We start from the raw sequence: 26,503 nt of genomic DNA on the forward strand, positions 1-26,503 counted from the left end.
GTAAATCTTTGTTGTTTATGTTTTATATAGTAGTGTGTATCTGGGGTTTTTTTTTCTGCGGTACGCGGGCCTCTCACTGTTGCGGCCTCTCCCGTTACGGAGCACAGGCTCCGGACGCGCAGGCTCAGCGGCCGTGGCTCACAGGCCCAGCCGCTCCGCGGCACATGGGATCTTCCCGGACCGGGGCACGAACCCGCGTCCCCTGCATCGGCAGTCAGACTCTCAACCACTGCGCCACCAGGGAAGCTCCAGTAGTGTGTATCTGTTAATCCCATGTTCCTGATTATTCCCTCCCTCTCCCCTTTCCCCTTTGGTAACCATAAGTTTGTTTTCTATGTCTGAGAGTCTGTTTCTGTTTTGTAAATAAGTTCACTGGTATTATTGTTTTAGATTCCACAGATAAGTGATATCATATGGTACTTGTCTTTTCCTGTTTAACTTACTTCACTTAGTAGGATAATCTCTAGGTCCATCCATGTTGCTGCAAATGGCATTATTTCATTCTTTGTGTGGCTGAGTAATATTCCGTTGCATATGTATACCACATCCTCTTATCCATTCATCCGTTGATGAATGGTTGCTTCCATGTCTTGGCTACTGTCAATAGCGCTGCCGTGAATATTGTGGTGTATGTATCTTTTCAAATTAGAGTTTTTGTCTTTTCCGAGTATACACCCAGGAGTGGGATTGCTGGATCATATGGTAACTCTTTTTAGTTTTTTTGAGGAACGTCCACACTGTTTTCCATAGTAGCTACACCAATTTACATTCCCACCAACAGTGTAGGAGGGTTTGAAAAAAGGGCCAGTTTTGATTCCAAGCCTCTGGAAGCAGTTCTCTCCTAGTGAGTTGGTATTAGATTGAACTCCACAGAAACAACAATGCCAGATCATCTTTGGTCTATACAAATAGCAATCTTAACTTCACAGTTGCAGTGCCACATCCCCCAGCCAGACCTACCCCCAAGAGGCCATGTGAGGCCCACAGAAATCTCCAATCCATCCCGTTCCTCCCACATTCCTTGTTGACCCTCCACTCTACAAAGTTTTGCCTGATGTTATGCTGGATTCATGATATGAAACGCCAACAGTTCTCTGGAACCACTGGGAACTTGTGACAAATTCCAATACGTGGGATTAACTATGGAGACTTTCATCATTGAGGTCTGGGGTGTGTGCATTGCTTAAGCTCCCTGGTGGTTCTCATGCACAGACCTGGCTGAGACCCTGGGCTTAGTGCAAGGCTTCCCACCCTTTGCTGTATATTAGATTCACCTGGAGATCTAAAATATCCTGAAGGCCAGGCTGCACTCCATACCCTTTAAGTCAGTATCTGGGGACCGGGCATCAGCATTTTGTAAAGATCTCCAGGGGATGCCAATGGACAGCTAAGTTTGGGAACCACTGGCACAGTGAATGATGGGATTTGCTGACCTTTATTTGCAGATGCAGGAGTCACCTGCATCCCAGCACTGACCATATCGTCAGGGAGTAAAGACAGCGCAGGGAGGACAGAGACCTGGCTACGTGGGGCTCCGGTTAGGGCCTGGGTCAAGCTTACCTGTTCACCTAGTGCCGCACTCGCTGGCTTTGTCACCTGGCTCTATGCCTCTTGAGATGGGATACCCGCCAAGCCTTGCTGCCTCAACCCCTTCTATTTCCCCGGGCAGCTCGCCTTCTGATGCCCACAGTGACAGACACATTTGGGAGCTGCTTCCCCTGCCTGGGAGTGCAGCCCAGGACCCGCCAGGGAGCGTGTTGCCATGGCGATCATGGCATACTGCTCCCTAGCCCCTTCTGCCACTGTAAAAGCCCTGTGAAAAATTAGAATTCACGGGGCTTTTCAGGCTGCCTGGACTTCTCCACAGGAAGGGGATGTGGGAGATTTTTGCCCTCTGTGCTTTGGGAAGATGGGGCAATGAGGGAAGGGACAGCAGCCTCAAAACAAAACCCCAGGTTTCCTGGTCTCTTGAGATATATGAAGACATCTACTTTCTTAGAGCAACCGTAACCGCTGCCAGGATGTTTGTCAAGAGGAAAACGAGTGGGGATGTAGGAAGCAGAAAGAGCCATTTCTTCAGGTGGAGGAGGAGGGCAGAGATGGATGGAGGGCGGGGAGGGGAGGGCATGGGGGCTGCATCGAAGGGGGATCTGTAGAGAGAAAACCGCAGCTGAAGGAAGAGGATGAGACTGAAGGGCTGCATGGAGCAGTGGTGGGTAACCTGGTGAAGAAACCAGGGAATTTAGCCAGGAAGAAGAGATGGATTGGAGAAGAGAAGACTGATGAAGAAGTGTGCACTAGTTACCTAGTGTTCTGGACCAATTCCTGCAAAACGTAGCATCTTAAAACAATGATAGGGGCTTCCCTGGTGGCGCAGTGGTTGGGAGTCCGCCTGCCGATGCAGGGGATGCGGGTTCGTGCCCCGGTCCGGGAAGATCCCACATGCCGCGGAGCGGCTGGGCCCGTGAGCCATGACCGCTGAGCCTGCGCGTCTGGAGCCTGTGCTCCACAACAGGAGAGGCCACAACAGTGAGAGGCCCGCGTACCGCAAAAAAAATCCAAAAAAACCCCAAAAATAATGATAAATATCTATTACCTCACAGTTTCTGTGGGTCAGGAATTCGGAAGCAGCTGAGCTGGGTGCTTCTAGCTTGGGGTCGCTCATGAGGTTGCAGTCAAGATACTAGCAGGGGAAATTCCCTGGCGGTCCAGTGGTTAAGACTTGGGCTTTCACTGCCGTGGACCTAAGTTCAATCCCTGGTCGGGGAGCTAATATCCCACAAGCTGTGTGGTGTGGCAAAAAAAAAAAAAAAAAAAAAGCTGCTAGCAGGGGCTACATCAGGTGAAGGCCTGACTGAGGCTGGAGGACTAACTTCCAAGATGACTCCCTCATGTGGTTGATGAGCGGGTGGTGGCCGTTGGCAGGAGGCCTCCGTTCTCAACACATAGAGCCTCTCCAAAGGGCTGCTTGAGTGTCTTCATGACGTGGCAGCTGGCTTCCCCCAGAGAGAGTGATCCAAGAGCCAGTAAGAGAGAGCCGCAGTAATATTTGTAATCTCGCTTCAGAACTTATTCATCTTATTTCTACACTATCTTATTGGTTACACAGCCCTACGTGGGGCTGGGAGGGATTATACAAGGGCCTGAGTACCAGCAGGGGAGCCTCACCGGAGGCCCTCTTGGAGGCTGGCTACAACAAGGAGGAAATCCTTTCTGAGTCATGGGACTATGGAGTATATTGTACAACTTAATCCCTGCACAAGGACACCAGGCATATGGGACAAGTGGGGATTGCAATCCAGGCTGAACCCTGGTAGGCTGGCCATGCCCCAGCCTGAGCAGGCAGGTATGCCTTTTTGCAGCGTGCCTCTCTAGGAGAGGTACATGCACTATTCCTACAAAGGTATAGCTTGTGCCTCAGTCTCAATTTATCAGGACACTTTTAATTGTAAATAACAGAAAATCCAACAACAACAACAACAAAAAAGAAGAATGTATGGTATTGATTTCTATAAATGAAGGATGCAGGGATATGAAGCTTCAGGCACGGCTGGATCCAGGGTCTCAAACAGTGTCCTGACCTCTCTGTATCTTAACTCTGCTTTCTTTTGATTTGATGTAACTCTGTCAACTTTATTCTCATCGTGGCAGCCAGCATCTCCAGTCTTACTGACTCTCAGGTTCAGCCTAGGTATGGAGATTCTCCAAGTATTTGAAATAAAACTCCTGACCCTGACTCTCTTTGACCCCTCCCTTGAACATTCGCTGGGGGCAAGGAGATGGGACTCGCTGGTTGGCTTAATCCGTAATATATGGCCAGCCCTAGAAACTAAGGGGGCTGGCTCAGCTCCATCCAGCAATTTCAAAGAAGTCTTCCCAAGAGGAGGTGCTGGATGCTGGTGCCAGAAAAAGGAGGGATAATGCCAGGAAGGGAAAAATCATAGTGGTCTTCCATAGCTCCAAGGTAGTATTTGACTGAATCAGGAAGGAGAGTGTTCCTCCTGGAGGCTTGCGGTGATGCTGATGATCAGAAGATGGTCCAGATTAGTGCTGAGATATGGCCGTAAGGGAGGAAACATGTGACTGCTCCCTTAGGTGAGGTCAGAGGCCTTGGCTTCCCTTAGGCTTGGCTGGTGGAACCCTGGATGATAGGCTTGTGATCTAAACTACAGACCTTTTAGAATTAAAAAGGAGAAGTTTATTTTCAGATGACTTTTCCCAACAGTAATGTATAAACGAAAAGAGAGAATCTATCCACTTATCAGCTTTTCCATCAAACACATTTGAATTGCTTCCTCCTCGCCATGACAACTTGGATGAAACAATGCTTTAAAAAAACTGGGGAAATATAGGTGCAAATCCAGGACTGGCCCGGTTTAGAATTTAACTGTCAGTACCCACTGCTTCTCCATCCATATCTACTCCCAGGAATGAGCTAGATTAGCCTGACTCTCTTTTTGGAGTTGGAGACCTCCCCAGATACGCCCATTTGGGCAGTTCCAACTTTGGTGATGAAATTTTCCTGCTCTGTCTGTTCCCCTGCTTGAGTCATGGGAAACTTCCATAATCAACATATTCTTCTCCAGTTGGGGACCTTATCAATTCTACCATCTCACCATCCCTCAGCGTTAAAAATCCTTGCCCCTTCCCTTGCGCAGCAATTCCTGGTTCACTACGTATCCCTCTATCCCGAGGCAGAGAAGAGAGAGAAACACATGGAGACCGGCAATTCCGGTTCGAGCTGGAGAAACAAGATTCCTGGTAGCTAGATGCTGCCATCAGATCCAGCCTCCTGCTGGCACACTCTATGGCTCTCTCCTTTAAGGGTCCTTATCTATATGTTAGTAACTCTACCAAGGATGATTTAAGATTCTGCTAAATTCTGCATTTTAAAACCTGACTCTGCGAAAATTTGCTGGAGAAATGGCTTCTATTTTTAAAGGGGCTGATTCTTTCTTTTTTCTGATTATTTTCAAGGGAAATTTGAATTTAACGGAGCAGTTTTGAAAGCCCAGCTGCACCGTGATTCCTCCCTAAGCTGTGCAGAACTGGGTCAGTGTTTCATAAGTGAGAGGCACTTCTACTGGTGGTCTGGTGATTTAACAGATAATTGTAGGGGGCATGGGATGAGCATTTAAAATGATGTTAAACTGAAATTTCTATGAGTATCAAACTTAGGATTTCATGAAATTTTTTTCTAGCATGAGGTGAAAGTAGAAAGCTATATTATTAGCTCAGAATTTATTTGAAGACAAATGTTAGTAAACAATTACACTATCGGTGTGCAGACTTGGCAACAGTCATGCAGGTGACTCTATTAATTTCCCATGGCTGCTGTAACAAACTACTACAAGCTCGGTGGCTTACAAGAACATACATTTTTTTCTCTCCCAGTAGTGGAGGCCAGAAGTTTGAAATCAGTCTCACTGGCCTGGTCCAGTTTCACGGCCTCCAAAGGCTGTAGGGGAGAATCTGTTCCTTGCCTCTCCCACCGTCTCTGGTGGCTGTGGATATTCCCTGGCTCTTGGCCACATCACTCCAATCTCTGCCTCTCTGGTCACATTGCCTCTTCCTCTTCTGTGTGTAGCAAATTCTCCCTCCGCCCCTCCTTTTATAAGGATGCATGTGATGGCATTTAGGGCTCACCTGGATAATCCAGGATAATCTCCCCATCTCAAGATCCTGAATTTAGGATAAACAAGAAGGTCCTGCTGTATAGCACAGGGAACTAGATTCAATATCCTATAATAAAACATAATGGAAAAGAATATATATGTATACGTATAACTGAATCACTTTACTGTACACCAGAAACTAACACAACATTGTAAATCAACTCTACTTCAATTAAAAAAAAATCTTGAATTTAATCACATCTACAAAGTCTTCTTTTGGGAATTCCCTGGCCGTCCAGTGGTTAGGATTCAGTGCTTTCACTGCAGGGACTTGACCCCTGGTCAGGGAATGAAGATCTCACAAGCCACGAGGCTCAGCCAAACAAAAAAACAAAAAACAAAAAGTCTTCTTTTTTTTTTCCCCCCCAAACAAGGCAACATATTCACAAGCACCAGGGATCAGGGTGTGGATATCTTTGGGGGGAAGGGGGCTATTATTAAGCCTATCACAGTGGCACAGGAATTTGGAACAGAGCAAGTTAAGAAATGAGGCTTCCTGCCTGCAGAATTCATACACCCACCTGCGGGTCTGCACCTACAGCAATGGATGTTGCCCTCTGTTCCCATCTCCCTCTCACTAAGGACACTGGAGGAGAGGGATGTACAGGGGGAAGGACAGTCTCCAGGCTCCTGTTGCCTTTGGAAAAGAGACACTTGTGGGGGCAACCCTGGACCCATTCATTCCCCACAGCCTGGGATTCTTGGACAGATTCCCTGGTGCACACCTCGGCAACAGCTACCCTGGAAAATATGACTTTAAAATTTCCCAAGTTCCAATGGGTGTTGTTTCGCTCCATACAGATCCCTACCTTGGGGCCCCCTCTCAGGCTTGCGCTGTATTTATTTATATTGCTTTGGAAATGTTAATCAACACAGTAATTATTCTTGGTTTTCCTTATGCGTTCCATTTATTAACAGGAACTGATACTATTCATGGTTTCACAAGGAAGCATGAGCTCTAGAAGCAGGCTAACGGGCTTGACTTGTGAAATTAACGAAGACATCTTATTGCGTAATCAGTAAATTCCACACGGATGATGGCATTTCAGGGAAAGGTGTGGGCACAGCTTCTCGCGGGATCTGATTAGTGCGTTCACAGCGAGAGCTTGCTCTTGGGAGCCTTTCTGGAAGGAGGGTTTATCAACTGAACTCCCGTAATTCAGCAAGTTGAGTGAAAGTGTGCAAGCGAGGCAAGTGGGAGGGACAGTCTCTGTCTCCATCAGCTTTGATCCCATCCCGCCTGCTCCCCACTCCCAGGCCCCCGCCGCCCTCCGGCCATCTGCATCTGCGCGGGCCTGTAACTGCTCTGACTCCAGTGACACCAGCAAGCGACATCTCCTTTGGCCAAGCAGACAAGAGCTGACCAGAGGATCCAGGGAGCTCTGGGGCAGAGGCCTGACGGTCTGCAGCTGGCGAGAAGGAAGCCAGACCAGTGTTAGGCATTAGCTCTCCCTCAGAGCAAAGACTGAGAACCTTGCCAGGGAAGAAGCTTGTTCTAAACCCCCCAAAGGTGAGAGGGCTGAAGATGACCTTTCTTTTTTTTCTTTTTCTGGCAGCGCCCCACGGCTTATGGGATCTCAGTTCCCCGACCAGGGATTGAACCCTGGCCATGGCAGCGAAAGCCCGGAATCCTTACCACTAGGCCACCAGGGAACTCCCCTGATGACGTTTCTTTGACCTTGACCTTCTTGAGGCTTACCAGGTGAGTGAGAGATGGTGGCGCCGGACATCCTGCGTTTTCCTGCTCAGCTCCTGGGGCTCCCAGCGATCCTGATTCAAATCCCAGGGTGGGGTCTTTTCCCTACACAGGGTCCTTTTAAATGAAAGATGTGCTGTTCAGGAAGATAGGAGGGCCCTGAGGGCTTTGCTATTTTAAATGAAAAATGTTCTGTTCAGGAAGATAGGAGGGCCCTGAGGGCTTTGCTCAAACACAGAGCAGACCTCCTCAGGCAAAGAGGATGAAATGGTACAGAGGCTGGGGTCCTAGCTTACAGGGAGACAAAGTTCTGATCCCAGATGGTTAGAGACACGTGGGGAGGGACATCTTGCTGGATTTATTCACAGGACCTTTCACTAGGGACCAATAGTTAGAAGCAATAAAGATAGGCCTCAAACAATAAAATTTTAAAAAAGAAGCTTGAACATTATATACATATTTACATATAATAAATGGGGATTGATCTCATTATAAATCATGCAGGAAGCATATAGAATTTTTTTTTTTACCTGAAGTAGAGTTGATTTACACTGTTGTGTTAATTTCTTTTGCACATCAAATTGATTCAGCTATACATATATACGCTACCTCTTTTTTTTTTTTTTTGGCCTAGCCACATGTGGGATCTCTGTTCCCTGACCAGGGATCGAACCCATGCCCCCTGCATTGGAAGTGTGTTGTCTTAACCACTGGACCGCCAGGGAAGTCCCTATACATTCTTTTTCATATTCTTTTCCACTATGGTTTATCACAGGACCTTGAATATAGTTCCTTGTGCTATACAGTAGGACTTCGTTGTTTATTCATTCTATATATAGTAGTTTGCATCTGCTAATCCCAGACTCCCAATCCATCCCTCCTCCATGCACTCCCCCTTGGCAACCGCAATCTGTTCCCTATGTTTGTGAGTCTGTTTCAGTTCCATAGATAGGTTTATTTGTGTAATATTTTAGATTCCACATATACGTGATATCATATGGTATTTGTCTTTCTCTTTCTGACTTACTTCACTTAGCACGATAATTTCTAAGTCTATCCATGTTGCTGCAAATGGCATGATTTCATTCTTTTGTATGGCTGAGTAGTATTCCATTGTATGTCTGTACCACATCTTCTTTATCCATTCATCTGTCGATGGGCATTTAGGTTGCTTCCATGTCTTGGCCGTTGTGAATAGTGCTGCTATGAACATAGGGGTGCATGTATCTTTTTGAATCATAGTTTTGTCCAGATATATGCCCAGGAGTGGGATTGCTGGATCATATGGTAACTCTATTTTTAGTTTTTTAAGGAACCTCCATACGTTTTCCATAGTGGCTGCCCCAACTTACATTCCCACCAACAGTGTAGGAGGGTTCCCTTTTCTCCACACCCTCTCCAGCATTTGTTATTTGTAGACTTTTTAATGATGGTCATTCTGAATGGTGTGAGGTGGTACCTCGTTGTAGTTTTGATTTACATTTCTCTAATAATTAGCGATGTTGAGCATTTTTCCATGTGCCTGTTGGCCATCTGTATGACTTCTTTGGAGAAATGTCTGTTTAGGTCTTCTGCCCATTTTTCAGTTGGGTTTTGTTTTTTGTTGTTATTGAATTGTAGGAGCTGTTTGTATATTCTGGAAATTAAGCCTTTGTTGGTTGCCTCATTTGCAAATACTTTCTCCCGGTCTGTAGGTTGTCTTTTCATTTTGTTTATTGTTTCCTTTGCTGTACAAAAGCTTGCAAGTTTAATTAGGTACCATTTGTTTATTTTTGCTTTTATTTCCATTGCCTTGGGAGACTGACTTAAGAAAACATTGGTATGATTTATGTCAGAGAATGTTTTGCCTATGTTCTCATCTAGGAGTTTTATGGTGTCATATCTTATATTGAAATCTTTAAGCCATTTTGAGTTTTTTTTTGTATATGGTGTGAGGGTGTGTTCTAACTTCATTGATTTACATGTGGCTGTCCAACTTTCCCAACACCACTGGAAGTATATAGAATTTGCTTTATTATTTTTTTGTGTGATAAATGTTCTCCAAACTATCATGTTTATAACAAACAGCATTTAAATAAAATAAATTTATTTTCCGACTTAGAATATTAAAAAAAAAAAATCCCAAGTCCAGTGGGGTGATGAGGTCAGAGACTTTAAAATTCCCTCCAGGGGCTTCCCTGGTGGTGGTGCAGTGATTGAGAGTCCGCCTGCCGATGCAGGGGACACGGGTTCATGTCCCGGTCCGGGAAGATCCCACATGCCGCGGAGCGGCTGGGCCCATGAGCCATGGCCGCTGAGCCTGCGCGTCCGGAGCCTGTGCTCCGCAACGGGAGAGGCCACAACAGTGAGAGGCCCGCGTACTGCAAAAAAAAAAAAATTCCCTCCAGTGCTAGGAGTCTGATTCCTTTATGAGTCACTCATGCCTTCCTCCTGGGCAGAGCTGTGGGGTGGACAGAACCTGGGCTCTGGCATCAGACAACCCCAGGTTTGAATCAAATCCCACCACTCACAGCTGGGCGGTCTTGGGTTTGTCACTTCACTGGTCACTTGTCCTTGTCCACAAAAGTGGAGATACCGTGTCCCTTGTGAGGTTGTTGGTAATTACGAGACAGAAGGACATTGGGCCAGGTTCCTGAGTCCTGAGTCAGGTTCCTGAGTCTTGACCAGTGGCCTGCCCCCTGATGTCGATTCATGAAGCGGCCATTGAGTCCCCCCAGTATGTTCACTGAAGCTTGTGGCCAATTCCAGCTTGGACCTTACTGTCCCTTCCCTACCCGGCCTCGCCCTGCCCCTGCCTGGTTTTGCAGGTGGACACTGTCCAGGTGCATCTGGGCACCTAGGGTTGGAGAGGCAGGAATCCAACTAGAAGAGCCAGAAAAATTCCAGTACAGGGAGGGCCCAAGAGAAGTCCCAACAGAAGACGGAACAGACCTGGCCACATGGGCCCCAGAGCCATGGAACACTTTGCTTGTTTCACCAGTTGCGCCTCCCTTTGGGGACCTCCAGCCAGTGTTTTCTGGTTAGGGTTCCATCAACAGTTTCCTCTGTGGCGGTGGAGACTGGCCAGGTGTGATGTGAGGGGAGGTAGTGCGGAGCCCCCCCTAGTGGCCATCGCCAATCATGTCAACCAGGGGCCTCTTGAGGCTGTTTGTCATCCCCACCAACCCTCTCTCCATCCCACCTTCTCAGTGCCTTGTCCTTTCTGAGCATGTTTTCCCAACCTGGCCACTGCCTCGCTACACAAGGCCAGAGACCATAAATTAGAGATCCGTGGCTCTAATTTACTTGGCCAGCACAGTGTTGTTGAAACATTTTATTACATGACAATACTTAAACATCAGATTTGACATAAAAATCCAGATATGTAATTTCTCTTGAAAAATCAGAAGCTCTGGCAGCACTGAGCTTGGGCGTCTGCTTGGCAACAGTGGCGAAGGCAGTTTACAAAACAAGCAAAAATCCCTGCCCTCTCGGAGTTTACGGTCTGGTGGGGGAGGGGAGAGAAGGCGCCCTTAACAAAGCCAATTATGATGCATATATAGAGACAGGGGAGGTCAGACCAAGCAGGGCTTATAGGCCACTTAAAGCAGCGGTCCCCAACCTTTTTGCCCCCAGGAACCGGTTTCGTGGAAGACAATTTTTCCACAGAAGGAGAGGGGGATGGTTTCGGGATGATTCAACCGCCTTACGTTTATTCTGCACTTTATTTCTATGATCATTACATTGTAATATATAACGAAATAATTGTACAACTCCCCATAATGCTGACAGGAGGGCGAGCTCGGGCGGTCGTGCGAGTGACGGGGAGCGGCTGTAAGGGCAGATGAAGCTTCGCTCGCTCGCCCCCTGCTGGGCGCCCTGCTTCCTAACAGGCCACGGACCGGTGCCGGCTTGGGGACCCCTGACTTAAAGGCCAAAGGCTTTCACTCCGGTAGACTGGGAGTCCCAAAAGCGTTCCGAGGAGGCTGATGCTACTTTCGACTAGGTTGTTCTGGCTGCTGTGTGGGCTGTAGGGCACAGGAACAGGGGCAGAAGGTCCCGTTAGGGGGCTGCTGTTTTCATTCAGGTGGAGGTGACTAGGATGGTGTTAGTCAAGGAGATTGGAAGTGGTTGGTACGGAAGAGAATTAAAACCTCCCAAGTACGTACAAAAGCATCTCCCCGCCCCCGTATCTCCTGACCTCTGTTCCCACCCAGGCAGAAGGTCCCTGGTTGCAGCCCCATCTGCTGTGGCCTGAGCCACTATCCACTGGACTGACGGGTTACCCTCCCCCCAAGACTTCACAGGTAGCCCATGTTGGTACAGTCCCAGGGGGTCACTCACCAGGACCCAGAAGAATACCAGTCTGTACCCCCAACATTTAGAAGACACAGGCAAATGTCAGCCCCCAGTGTGACCAACGGGACAGTGAATTTTGTTAAAGTGACTTCTCTCATTGAGTCCTGATAATGAGGGATCTTCTGGAGGAGAGCAGAAAGGTCGTAACAAGCAATACAGCTGCCACCTGTGTGGAAAACTCTGAAACTTCTGAAGTTTTCAGCTATAAGCAGCACAGCTGTCCTGAGGCCGCCATGCTGTGAGGAAGGCCAACGTCCCATAGATGGAGAGGCCCTGAGACTAGTTGAAGAGAGAGGCCCAGCCAGCCCCCAGCTGCTCTGGCCACTGTCTGATTGCAATTGCATGAGACCAAGGCCAGAACCACGCAGCTGAGAACTTCTTGAATTCCTGACTCATAGAAATGACTATCTTTATTTTAAGCCGCTGAATATTGGAGGGGTCTGTTATACAGCAGGAGGTCACTAGAATAGCTCTTGACTTCAAGGAACTTAAAATCGAGTTGGAAAAAAGCCAAGAGGTAAGTGAACTTAGCCAAGTTTATTAGACAGTGCCAGCAGTCTGGATGACCAAGGCCCAAACTATAAAGCCCTATCTATGTAAATATAGTAAATATAGCCACCCTCGCACCCCACCTTTTCTCTCCCTCCACCTATCTTGCTCCTATATTTGCTCCTATCTTGACTGACCTTCCAAATCCTTGATTCTCATCACAGGTTTGCTGTTCTCTGCAGGGCTGACACTTTCTCAAACTCATAACCTGCTAAAGCCCTAAATTAACAAGATACCTGGTCTCCCCAACTTCACTTTAGATATACTGCCAAGAGTAGAATCAGGGATGTTTAGACCACAAGTCCCTGGTTCTGGTTCCTAGTTCTTGGCAACAGTCATCACATAAATTTTCCAACAAGAGACACATCCGCATAATTAGGCCAACGGTATCGCAGACTCAGACACGAGCAAAGAGGGCAGGGCCGAGAGAAGGGTACTATTCATCAAAACCTCATCATAAATTCAAGTTGAAGGACTGAAAAGAAACAAAACATGTACACTCCCCAAACCCAGCAGCTGGACCTCTCACTGAAATCCTGAAATCACTGCCGCTCAACTCAACATCTGGGAGAGAATAAAAAATAATAAAGATTTAAAAAGAACAGACGCTGGACAATTACCAACTGAAGTGCGGATTGGGAATATAAATTCTCCAAGAGCCTAAAGACAGAAATATACATTGGCACATGGGTCTTAGGACTGTGAATTTCATCCAGCTGTGGCCACCGTTCTTTTTTATTATGGCTAATGTTTAGTTAGCAAATGCACTTTCTAAGCAATAAACATAATTATGTTCAGGTTGACATGACCTGAATTAGGGTTACTGAATTTTTTTTAAAAATATTTATTTATTTATTTGGCCGTGCCGGGTCTTAGTTGCGGGGTCTTTAGTTGCCGTATGTGGGGTCTAGTTCCCTGACCAGGGATCGAAGGGGGGTCCCCTGCACTGGGAACGTGGAGTTTTAACCACTGGACCACCAGGGAAGTCCCAGTGTTACTGAATTTTTACTTATTCAGCACTGGCAGTGGAATACAATGTCCGAAAAGATTTGGGTGCTGAGCGGTAGCCCCAAAGAACATTGGGAAGAATGTTGTATTTACGTTTGAGAAACCTGGGTTTAAGTCGTGACTCTTCCATTTACTAGTTGCATTTTTTAACCTTCTGAACTTGTGAAGATGTCAATAGAGATAAGACTTGCCTCACAGTTTTTTTTTTTTTAATACTTTAAAAAATTTAATTAATTAATTTATTTATTTTTGGCTGCATTGGGTCTTCGTTGCTGTGTGCCGGCTTCCTCTAGTTGCAGCGAGCAGGGGCTACTCTTCGTTGCGGTGCACGGGCTCTAGGCGTGTGGGCTTCAGTAGTTGTGGCACACAGGCTCAGTAGTTGTGGCTCACGGGCTCTAGAGCGCAGGCTCAGTAGTTGTGGCGCATGGGCTTAGTTGCTCCGCGGCATGTGGGATCTTCCCGGACCAGGGCTCAAACCCATGTCCCCTGCATTGGCAGGCCAGTTCTTAACCACTGCCCTACCAGGGAAGCCCGCCTCACAGAGTTTTTATGAGGATTAAGTTAGGTAACTTATCTTCAAAACCCTTGCCACATTGCTTTTAGCTTCTTCACCTATGAAACACGAACAATACTTTTGTCACAGAATTGAGTTACATTGTAAGGATTCCTTAGCTTATGATACTACTTAAGCTACTTTTAAGGCATGTAAGAAACTTTTGGTTGTAAATAACAGAAAGTGAGACATAGCAGCTTTAAAATGAAAGGTTTTGAATTGTTTTAGTCAAAGAGAAGGCAGGAGGTAGGTGGTTCCACGGTAGGATCAATGATGTCAGGCATTGAGTCCAAGTCTCTGCTCTCCATGTGACTCTCCCCTCATGGTGCCAAGATGGCTGCTTCAGTGCCAAGCATCACATCTTCACACCAGAACATCCAAAGCATGAGAGGAGAGGAATCTATTCAGACATCTCTCTTATCAAGGAGGAAACATTTCTTAAACACCTCTGGCAGATTTCCCTTTACATCTCATTGGCTAGAACTGACCCACGGCTATCTCTTGCTGGGAGGGAATCTGGGGAAATGAATGTCCAGCATTTCCAAAAGCTAACATGGGAAGCCACTTCTACCAGCAAGGAAGAAAGGAGAGAAAAATAACTTTGGGGTAGGAAACACACGTTCTGGGCCTTTCACCGTAACATACACGAGAGTGCTTACTATGAGGGGACCCATTAAATGGAGGTAGCATTTATGGACTACGTACTGTATACTAGGCATCATACAAAGTGTTATACATGCATCACTTCATTCCATCCTCTCAACAACCATATGAGGAGGAACTGCTGTTATTCTTGTTTTATAAATGTGGAGACTGAGGCACAGGGAAGTTAATAAACTTTCCCAAGGCTACCCAACACATGAGCGTTGGGCCAAGATGTTGATCTGAGTCAGAGCAGATTGAGTCTTCACGGCAGGACCAAGGTGGATGCTCAGCTCACCTCTAACATCTTGCTTTTCCTGATCTCACCTCAAGATCCAGTGGGTTTGAGTTGTCGTCTGGTCGTTTGATTACCTATTTATCTATCTTAGAAGTGATCACGTTCATGAAGCATTACCGTAAAGCAATGAGATCTTTGAAATTGTCCAGAATTTACATGTTTGAATTGTGGTGGTCATTGGGGGGGTGGGGACGTCATAGTTAGATTCACTGGGTCAGTGAGGTCAGCGACCCCGACTCATCCTGGGATGGATTTGCACCCATCACTTTACCTGGGGGCTGAGAGATCGTCTCCAGAGATGGGGACAGCAAGCTGGGGGACACCTGGGCTTTAGCTGTGCTCAGGAAGGTCCTGTGACCCGGGCTTGGAAAGAAGATCCTAGCACAGACCACGGGGCCCTGGGGAGAGGGGGAGAGCCTGGCCTGAGGAGCAGGACCCAGCCACGGAGCCTGAGGTTCTGGGTATAGCACGTGGATCTTCCCTGAGGGAGAAGGTCTTCTGTAAACGTAAAGAAGCATCTCTAACCCTGCGTGATCCCAGGCCGGGGAGCAGGACAGTGAGGAGGAGAGCTCTTTCCCAAGCTGTTCTGGAGATAAAAGCCAGCCCAGCATTCCAGGGCAGAGCAGAGCACAGCAGGGCCGGCCAGCGTCGGGGGCTGGAAAGCAGCAGGGCCGCTGGTGCCAACGCGGAGCCCCCTGAGCCTGGGGAGAAACAGCCCAGGGTACTACCAGCTGTGGACAGAGGTCTTTCTTTGACCTCCTATTTTGTGCCAGGCCTGGGCTGGCTCAGCCCATGCCCTCTACAGATTCATTGACCAGTGAAAAGGAAATTAAAACAGTGTGCTAAAATCCGGGACAGGGAAGTGCAGGGTGCCAGAAGTACCCTCAGGAGGGGCAGGTCCCAAACAGGCTTCTAGAAGCTTCTCACTAGGGCTTTCCTAATCTCTGTCCCGCTTTCTCACGCTTGTTCTTCCCTACAGCACCCCAGCCTGCAGAGGGCAGCCAGATTTGTCATCCCGAAGCAGCGTTTTCTCAACCTTTTTACCATTACCACCCCTCCCCCACCCCATGAAATTTTAATACTGCAGATATATTGTATGTCTGCTTATGTATTGTACATGTATCTGTGCTTTATACATACAAAGGGTAAGATTACTCCCGAGAACCAATTTTTGGTCCCTCATTGGCAAAATCACCCCTAAAAGAAAAAGCCCGTTTCCCACTGATCGGCGATAGGGTGGTCCTTGGCTATGCTCCAGTGTATCTTGTGTAAAGCCCTGCAGTCTTTTCTGAGGGGTGTTGAGTAGAGCCCTTTAATCTGGTGCTGGAATGTTAAGGTGCAGATGAAGGGCACACCCAGGAAGACAGTCATTGGACTGGTAATCTGTTGCTCCATGACAATTACTCTGAAATGAAGCCACTCAAGACACACATTATCTTTTGGTTTCTTTGGGTTGGGAATCCGGTGAGGCTTAGCTGGGTCACCCGGCTCAGGGTGTCCCACAGGCTTCAACCAAGATGTTGGTCAAGGCCAAAGTCATCTCAGGCTCAACTGGGGAAGGATCTGCACCCAGGCTCTTTAGTGAATGATCATTGGCAGTTCTTTACAGCCTACTGGACCAAGGACCTCAATTCCTCGGCGGCTACCGTTTGGAAGCCCCCCTCAGTTCCCTGCCATAAGGGCCTTTCCGTAGGGCAGCTTATAACATGGGAGACAGTGGGTGGGTGGAGGGGGGCGGGAGAGGAAGAGGGGGAGGGAGACAAAGGGAGAGAGGCGGAGAGGGCAAGCAGGAGAGAGTGTGTGTGAGCGGAGCAGAAGTCAGTCCTTTGTATCTCAGGAGCATCACGTTTGCTGTGCTCTTTTCCTTAGGAGGCACTGGGTGGGTCCCAGGAGGCAGAAACTTTGGGAGCCATTTCAGAAGCTGCCCACTGCAGCGGTCAAGCTGAAATCAGGCAACAAACAGGTCACAAAAGTCAGGCCGTGGGTGGTCTAGGGAGGGCGGAGGGTCAACATTCCAGGCAAGCAGTTCGGGACCTGTTATTAGGGCAAAGCCACGGGCCAGGACCAGAGGAGTGACCCGGAATCAGGCATCTGCAGGAGTCAGAATTCCAATCAAGGTGTTGGGTCAAGTTGGGAAGGATTCCCCTGGCCCCAAGCAGCCCAGGCAGCAGAGATGACGCAGGGCAGCAGGAAATGTGTAAAACGTTGGTGATGGCTACCTCAGCCGGGAAGCTTCTTACACGCCATCTGCCTGATGAAGATGACCCCAGACCTTGGTGGGTCCAGGGAGCAGTGATGCTCTTTAGGAAGGAGAGGAATTGGGCAGCTAGAGGCAGGGCTCAGAGCAGATAGGGAAGCAGCACAGGAAAGGCTCTGGAACTAAGCTGGTGGGCCTTGCATCCTAGCCCAGCTGTTTGCTTGTTGTGGGACCTTGGGAGAGTAAATTTTTCTTTTTTATAAATTTATTTATTTTATTTTATTTATTTATTTTTGGCTGTGTTGGGTCTTAATTGCTGCGTGCGGGCTTTCTCTAGTTGCGGCGAGAAGGGGCTACTCTTCGTTGCGGTGCGCGGGCTTCTCATTGCGGTGGCTTCTCTTGTGGCAGAGCAAGGGCTCTAGGTGCACAGGCTTCAGTAGTTGTGGCATGCGGGCTCAGTAGTTGTGGTGCACGGGCCTAGTTGCTCCACGGCATGTGGGATCTTCCCGGACCAGGGCTCGAACCCATGTCCCCTGCATTGGCAGGCGGATTCTTAACCACTGCTCTACCAGGGAAGTCCCTGGGGGGAGTATATTGACTTCAACCTGAGTTTTCTCCTCTCTAAGATAATACCTAACTCACAATGAGGCTGAGAAGATGAAATGAGATACTAAAAACCCTTAGTACAGTATCTGCTGCAGGGCAAGCACTCAATAAATGTTCATTATTGTTATTATCATTATTATATAAAAGTAGTACGCTTAGAAAGGAAAATGAGTTCATTCCTTAAAATCAAAACAACAACAGCAAAAAGAGCTGAATCTTTTATGGTTGAGAAGATGCCACTTGAAGGTCTAACACAATTTCGTATTTACAAATGTGGCAGGCATGGTGAGAACTACAGCTGTTGAGTGGCTATTCCATGTCAGACATTGAGCGAGGTGCCTTATAAATTATCTTCGTGCCATCCTTTCACCTCACATAACTGATGGGTTATTATTCCCATTTCACAGATGAAGCATCAGAGATCCAGAAAGATCCAGTATGTTGCTGAAGGCCTTGCAGTTAACAAGAGTCAGCTATAATTTACACTATAATTTACATACCATAAAGTCACCCATTTTAAGTGTACAATCCAATGACTTTTAGTTTGTTTACAGAGTTGAGTAATCATCACCGCAATCTAAGTTTAGAACATTTTTATCAACTCCCAAAGAAATCACATACCATTGACTGTCACTCCCCTTTCCTCTTCTTCCCAGCTCCTGGAAACCTGTAATCTTCATTTTGTCTCCATAGATTTGCCTAGTCTAGACATTTTATATAAATGGAATCATACAGTATGTGGTCTTTCGTGATTGGCTTCTTTCACTTAACATGAGGTTTTTCTAGATTCATCCGTTTGTAGCATGTATCTGTACTTCATTTTTTAATTGTTGAATAATATTCCATTGTATGGATACATCACATTTTGTTTACCCATTCATCTGTCGATGGGCACTTGGGTTATTTTCACCATTTGGCTATTGTGAATAACGCTGCTTTGAATATTGGTATAAAAATATCTAAGTTTCTGCTTTCAATTCTTTTGGATATATACCTAGGAGTAGAATTGCTGGATCATATGGTAATTCTATGTTTAACTTCTTGAGGGACTGCCAGACTGTGTTCCACAGCAGCTGCACCATTTTACTTTCCCACCAGCGACACACAAGTGTTCCAATTTCTCCACATCCTTGCCAGCACTTGTTATTTTTGATTCTAGCCATCCTAGTGGGTGTGAAGTGGTACCTTACTGTGGTTTTGATTTGCATTTCCCTGATGGCTAATGATGTGGAGCATCTTTTCGTGTGCTTATTAGTCATTTGTATATCTGCTTTGGGGAAAATGTCTACTCACATGCTTTGCACATTTTAAAATTGTGTTTTTAAAAATATTTTTAATTGAATTGTAACAGTTCTTTATATATTCTGAGGGCAAGTCCCTTATCAGGAAAAGAATTTGCAAATATTTCCCCTCATTCTGTGGGTTGCCTTTTCACTTTCTTGAGGGTGTTGTTTGAGGCACAAAAGTTTTTAATTTTGATGAATTCCAATTTATTTTTTCTTCTATTGCTTACGCTTTTTGTGTGATATCTAGGAAATCATTACCTGAGCAAACTTCATAAAGATTTACTTTATGTTTTCTCCTAAGAGTTTTATAGTTTTAGCCTTAAGTTTAGGTGTATGATCTATTTTGGGTTAATTTTTAGATATGATGTTACATAGGGGGGCCCAATTAATTCTTTTGTGTGTGTGTGTGGTATACAGGCCTCTCACTGTTGTGGCCTCTCCCGTTGCGGAGCACAGGCTCCGGACGCACAGGCTCAGCGGCCATGGCTCACGGGCCCAGCCGCTCCGCGGCATGTGGGATCTTCCCAGACCGGGGCACAAACCCGCATCCCCTGCATCGGCAGGCGGACTCTCAACCACTGTGCCACCAGGGAAGCCCCCAATTAATTATTTTGCATGTGGATATTAGTCTTTGTTGGTATATATTGAGAGTTTTACACAATAAAAAATTAATTTAAAAAAAGACAATGACAAAGCATATACCAGGTAGGAACTGTGTTTAGCTGCTAATAACAGCTACTTAAAATAAGAGTGGCTTCAGCAAGATATGTTTGGGTTTTTTGACTTATTTATTTTCGGTAAAAGAAGTTCAAAAGTAGGTACAGCTGATACGGCAGTTCTGTAATCGTCATTGAACCAAGATCCTGCTATCTGTTTGTTTCAACATTCCTACATGTGGCCTCCATCCTCAAGATTACCTCATGGTCACAGGGTAGTTGCTGGAACACCAGCCAACACCTCTGCATTCTGGGCAGGAAGGAAAAAAAAGGCAAAAAAAGGCTCTTTAAATAATTACACCTGAAACCAATTTAAAAACTTGGGTTTTCATCTCACTGGTGACTCCTGGGGTAGGGAGGCTGGGCACCTTAGCATACCCATCAGTATAAGGACTCTGAAAGTAAGTCAACTGCGTATGCACAGATATCAAGTAGCCAAAGCAACAGGCCATGGTGGAGAGTGGCAGTTGCCTACCCAGTATCTGTTCTTCAGCATCCTTAGGGGCAAGTAGGACTGAGGGATCGTGAGCTCGGTATTGCCAGAGCTTCCAAGTTTTACAGGCTTGGATTCTCCATTTTATGAGCCCTCCAGATTTTTCAGTGTTGGCAGTTAACCAAAACAAATATTTAACTTTGCCTGGGCCAAACACAATACATCTGCGGCCCATATCCCATCTCTGTGCTGCTCGTTGGCAACCCCTGCTTTCAGGTGAACGTCAGAGCCCTTTAAACACCTGAAGGGCATGGGAGCCATATTACACTTCCTCTGTGTGGCTCTGAGCCAGTGCGTGGCAGTCACGAGCACGGAGGTTTTGGCTCCACTGTAGGAAGAGCTCCATCCGCAAAGCCGTCAAAAACAGAAGGAGCTGCCTGGGGAGGTATGAAGTTCCCTGTTGCTGGAGGTGTTTGAGCAGATGCTGGAGAACTGCTTGGCAATGACTTCTAAGGTCTCCCCAACCCCAGGAATCTCTGAAAATTACCACGATGACTACTGCTGCTGCGATGACTCGCTGAAAGGAGATGAAAAGAACGCAAGGGGCTCTGCATCTGGATTGTTAGGGAGCTGGCAGCCCCCTAGCTGCTGTGTCCCCACCCTCTCAATGACAAGGAATATGCCCTCACCATTGAGATGACCTCTAGTCAGTTTCGCCTGTAGAGACAGCAAAGGTCGACTTCCTGATATTCACAAGCGTGATTTGATTCTTCTCCGCTCATTGTATAGTATACAACAGACATGTGGCTTTTCTTATGGAGGATGATCCAGGCTATTCAATTCAATTCATTTATTTATTCAGACTTTCAGGGCTGGTTTCATGGGCCTGTGACCTGTGCAGGTGCACAGGGACCTGCCTTCAGGAGGACCCCATGTTTGGCTTGATGCTTTCTTCCTTCAAATTATTAATCCTTTTGGAACAAGAAACTCCACATTTTCATTTTGTAATGGGCCCTGCAAATGAAGTAGCCTGTCCTCCATACTTTTACTCAAAATGTATTCACTGTCTAGCAAGTGCCAGGCATTGAGGATACAGAGCCACACCCAATGTGTTCATACTCCAGCTGGGGGCAGAGAGATGGGAAGAGCTGAGAGGTAAGAAACTACTGAGATAGCTGCTATGGAGCACACTGTTTGCAAGAGGGACATCTCACCTAGACAGAGAAGTCAGGGGGTAGAGAAGGTTCTTCAGAGGAATCAAGGTCTGAACTTCAATTGTTTGTTGATATTCATGACTCTATCCTCAGAGAACTACAGGCAGGCACATGGCTGCTTAACTAAGGACTACATTTCCCAGCAACCCCAGCAGTTAGTTGTGGTCACGTGACTATGTTATCACCAATAGCATGAATGGAAATGATGTGGACCACTTCTGGGTCTGGGCTGCAAAACATCTCAGGGTTCCTTCTCCAACCTCTCTTCCTCCTTTACCACACGGAATCCACATGTGGTGGTGACCCAGCTTCCAGCATGCAGATGACCTGAGGACCTGTGGGTTGGCGGAGTGGAGACTGGAAGGAACCTGGGTTTCTGAATGACCACAGGGAGCAAAGCTTCCCACTCACCTGGACTGCTCATCTCAGAACTGCTACCTGAACAAAAAGAAACTTATATTCTTTAAGCCGCTGCATTCTGGGATCTTTGTTAGTCTACTCTACCAAATAAAGAAAGCACATAGGAGATGGCATGTGGGAAAAGGGAGACAGACGCCAAAGCACCCAGTCAAGAGAGAACATGGCACTTCAAGATCCTGAAGTGGAGGCTGTGAAAGGGCCGCTGTAATCAAACACCTTAGACTGCGTGGCTTAAACAACAGACACTCATTTCTCACAATTCTGGAGGCAGGGAAGTCTACGATCAAGGAGCCTGTAGCTTCAGTTCCTGGTGAGAACTCTCTTCCTGGCTTACAGAAGGCCGCCTTCTCGTTGTGTTTTCACTTGGTGGAGAGACGAAGCTCTGGTCTCTCCTCCTCTTCTCATAAGGACATTAATTTCATTAGTCATTTCATCACTAATTTCATAATTTCCACCCTCATGACCTCATCTAACCCTAATCACTTCCTAAAGGCCCCACCTCATTGGGAGTTAGAGCTTCAACATATGAATGGGGGCACGGGCCCAAACATTCAGTCCGTCACAGGTGGGAGGAAGGAAGACTGGGCCACATCTTGGACCTTGTGTGCCGGGCGGCCCTGGCCTTGGATGTCATCCTCTGGGCTGTGGGGAACCAATCAGGGAGTGACATGATGAGGTTAGCTTTTTGTTCTGTCAGCTGGAGCTGGAACCTGCAAATTTTTAAATTTATGAAGTATTTCAGAAGACCAGCCAATAGTATTGGCCTGGCCAAAAGGTTCGTTCAGTTTGCTCCATTAAGATGGCTCTAGCAGTACTTCATTGTCTTTAACTTCATTCAAAACAATTTTGTTAGATTGTATGTGACAGCTGTCATTATCAGTGTGCATTTAAAAAAAGACACCAAAATTGGTGAATTTTTGTGTAGCCATTTAATATTGAAGATGAAAGAAAAAAAGCAAAGTTTTCAGCATATTATGCTTTATTATTCCAAGAAAGGTAAAAAATGCAACTGAAACGCAAAAAAAGATTTGTGCACTGTATGGAGAAGGTGCTGTGACTGATCGAACGTGTCAGAAGCGGTTTGCAGGGGCTTCCCTGGTGGCACAGTGGTTAAGAATCCATCTGTCGACGCAGGGGACACGGGTTTGAGCCCTGGCCCGGGAAGATCCCACATGCTACGGAGCAACTAAGCCCGTGCGCCTCAACTACTGAGCCTGCGCTCTAGAACCCACACACCACAACTACTGAGGCCCGTGTGCCTAGAACCCGTGCTCCGCAACAAGAGAAGCCACCGCGATGAGAAGCCCGCGCCCCGCAACGAAGAGTAGCCCCCCGCTCGCTGCAACTAGAGAAAGCCCGCGCACAGCAACGAAGACCCAACGCAGCCAAAAGTAAATAAATAAAATAAATAAATTTGTTTTAAAAAAAAAGTGTTTGCAAAATTTCGTGCTGGAGATTTCTCGCTGGACAATATTCCATGGTTGGGTAGACCAGTTGAAGTTGATAGCGCTCAAATCGAGACATTAGTTGAGAACAATCAATATTATACCACTCGGGAGATAGCCAACATACTCAGAATATCCAGATCAAGTGTTGAAAATCATTTGCACCAGCTCGGTTATGTTAATCACTTTGATGTTATGGTTCTGCATAAGTTAAGCGAAAAAAACCTTCTTGACCATATTTCCGCATGCGATTCTCTACTTAAACATAATGAAAATGTTCTGTTTTTAAAACAAACTGTGACAGGCAATGAAAAGTGGATACTGTACAGTGAAGTGGGATGGAAGAGATCGTGGGGCAAGCCAAATGAACCACCACGAACCACACCAAAGGCCAGTCTTCATCCAAAGAAGGTGGTATTGTGTATATGGTGGGATTGGAAGGGAGTTCTCTATTATGAGCTCCTTCCAGAAAACCAAATGACTCATTCCAACAAGTACTGCTCCCAGTTAGACCAAATGAAAGCAGCACTCGATGAAAAAAGTCCGGAATTAGCCAACAGAAGACGCATCATCTTCCATTAGGATAACTCAAGACCGCATGTTTCTTTGATGACCAGGCGAAAACTGTTACAGCTTAGCCAGGAAGTTCTGATTCATCCGCCGTATTCACCAGACATTGCACCTTCAGATTTCCATTTATTTCGGTCTTCACAAAATTCTCTTCATGGAAAAAATGTCAAATTCCCTGGAAGACTGTAAAAGGCACCTGGAAAAGTTCTTTGCTCAAAAGATTAAAAGTTTGGGGAAGATGGAATTACAAAGTTGCCTGAAAAATGGCAGGAGGTCATGGAACAAAATGGTGAATATGTCGTTCAATAAAGTTCTTGGTGAAAATGAAAAATGTGTCTTTTATTTTTACTTAAAAACCAAAGGCACTTTTTGGCCAACCCAATACAATGAGTACTCACATACCCAACCACCTAGCTTGAAGAATATATTACAGATAAGGTCCCCGGTATTCCCGCCCCAATCCCATCTTCAGCTTTTTTTTTTTTTTTTTTTTTTTTTTTAAAGGGCACTTGGAAAGGGCAAGAGTGGAAACAGGACATGCATCCTTGAACATCTAGTGTGTCCTCAGCACCACGCCAGGTACTATCCTTCTATACGTCTAGAAGCAGCCACAGCCGGGTGGGAAAGCAACCACAACAAAAAACGAAAACCTTGTGCATTCCCAGAACAAGGTGACTCCCTTCTGAGACCAGATGTGGCATGCTTGGAGAAACAAGATACAGGATTTTCTCTGGGTGGAGCGCAGATCCAAGATGTGATGGGATATTTGCTCAGAATCTCCAGCCCTGGCCTACTTCTTGTGATTCACCTGCAGATAAATGGTGCAATAAAAAGAAACCTGGAATCCACGTCTCTGGAAGTTTTAAAGTTCTCAGAAGGACTTGGAAGGTTTTGAGTATACAGGCGGTATTCCATTTTTTCATCCAGCTGATGGCTGTGACTTTGGAAGAAAAAGGAGAGGATACTGGGAGTGAACAGCTGGTGATGTTGATGGTGTTGACGAGGGTTTCATTTCCTGGGCAAGAACCCAAGATACTGGAATAGGAGGCTCCTGGCAGAGGACCGAGAGTGTCACAAAGACAGGGAAGAATGTGTTTGGCAGGAAATTTCCAAATGGTATCAAAGGGCATTTAAAAAGATGGTCATGGGATGTGGAGGGGACAGCTGCTGTTTTTGTCTGCTCAGCAGCCGTTTGCAATCTTCTCTTAACAGATTCTTTATCTTTGAAGGGAAACCATCCATCCTCAACTCACAGTTCATGTGGCTAAAGAGGGTTGATCCCAACCTCTGGCTCCAGAAAAAGTCAATCACAATCTCAAAGGCTGTTTCAGAACTTGGCTACGTGACCGGATCTGGATAAGTGAGAGTGGTCGCCAGGACTTTGCTCAAATGATTGGTAATGAGGTATGCTTTCTTTCTCGCTTAGAGATGGTACATTATAAGCCTGGAGCTGCTGAATGCTACCTTGTCTAAATGAATATGAGAAGGAAGTCAACATAGCGGAAAGCCGAATCTAATGATGGAGAGAAATTCCTGAAAACATTAGAGTTCCTGGATTTAACCATGTTTGCGGCTAGCCCTCCCCTTGGACTTCTCAGTTATGTGAACCAATATTCTCTCCCCCAGCCCCCCAGCCCTGCCTCCCGGTTTAGTGTAGTTTCTGTGGACTTGCTACCACTGCTAGGAGAAAATGGAAAATAACATTTGTGATATAGACAGAAACACAGTAATAGAGACAGTACCATTATTCTTGAGCAAAAATAAAGACAACTGGGCTAGAACTTTATTTATGGTCCTGTATGTCTATCTCCTAATGCAAAGAGTACAGGGAATGGATAAGGCAAGATTTTCATGGTACCCAAGGAAGAGAAATATAATTTCATAAACATCATTTTTGCTTGGAGGGGATTCCTAAATAGAAAGTAACAATGGAAGGATATATATTGCTCAAAAAAGGCAAATCTAATAGAAAGGGAAAATTATGTAGTGTCATCGGCAAAGAAGGTCTGTCCGTCAGGGAGGAGAGCTTTTGGGTCAGGATGAGGTGAACCACAGAACAAGGCCCTACTTCACCTCCCCCTACCCAGACCAGAGGAAAATTCCAGAACGTGCTTGCCTAACACATATCACATAAGCCACAAAACGGGTTTTCATGGGGAATTCCACTTATTCAGACGTAAACTGGAATTCTCCTTTTGCTAAAGTTTAGACCATCTGATAACTTATTAGCTTTATTGCTAATATTTGATATAATTATTTGCTAACAGTTTCTCAGAACACAGGAGTAGTAATAGAAGATGTTCTTTTATTTAAAAAAAAACTTTCCCACTTGAATATAAAAGGAAGACGCCCCTTTTATGAAAAATTGGATAATATGGTGGTCCAACAGCAAGCACTTATAAATCGATTTTCAGGTGTTAAGTGATGGGACTCGTGTGCCAGATGCTGGCTGAGTATTTCATAAATAGGCTCATTTAATCTCCACAACAATTTTGTGTTTTCTTTTCTTTTCTTTTTTTTTTTTGAGTTACGCGGGCCTCTCACTGTGTGGCCTCTCCCGTTGCGGAGCACAGGCTCCGGACGCGCAGGCTCAGCGGCCATGGCTCACGGGCCCAGCCGCTCCGCGGCATGTGGGATCCTCCCAGACCGGGGCACGAACCCGCGTCCCCTGCATCGGCAGGCGGGCTCTCAACCACTGTGCCACCAGGGAAGCCCTCCGCAACAATTTTAAGAGGTCCATGCTCGTACGATCCTCATTTTGTAGATGAGGAGATTGAGGTTTAGCAAAACTAAAAAACTCCCCTAAGCCAAGCGGGTACCATAGAATCTGAACTCAGCCGTCTGGATCGATGCTAAC

Source organism: Neophocaena asiaeorientalis, unplaced genomic scaffold, assembly GCF_003031525.2.
Source record: "Neophocaena asiaeorientalis asiaeorientalis breed wild unplaced genomic scaffold, Neophocaena_asiaeorientalis_V1.1 scaffold543, whole genome shotgun sequence".
In the NCBI taxonomy this organism is placed as follows: domain Eukaryota; kingdom Metazoa; phylum Chordata; class Mammalia; order Artiodactyla; family Phocoenidae; genus Neophocaena; species Neophocaena asiaeorientalis.